A 290-nucleotide genomic window follows, 5' to 3' on the forward strand; every position below is an offset into this window, starting at 1 on the left:
GAAAGAGAAAAATGCACAGGTGATTTTATCCTGGTTCAGATCACAAGGATCCTACGTCCAGTCGCTTATCTCTAACAAGATAAACTTTTTCACTATCACAAAACAATTACAAATATTAGTCACAGAGAAAAATAATTTGTAAAAGTTTAGAAATACCACCTCTCTTGAAACCACAAGAGATGAACTTACAAACACCTCCTTTGAATAATCACAAAGGATGACCACCTCCTCCGAATGCTTCACGAAGGATGATTCTCTTCCAATCACTTCCTCGGACACACCAAGGATGA

Source organism: Vigna radiata, chromosome 8 (assembly GCF_000741045.1).
Source record: "Vigna radiata var. radiata cultivar VC1973A chromosome 8, Vradiata_ver6, whole genome shotgun sequence".
NCBI classification, from domain to species: Eukaryota; Viridiplantae; Streptophyta; class Magnoliopsida; order Fabales; family Fabaceae; genus Vigna; species Vigna radiata.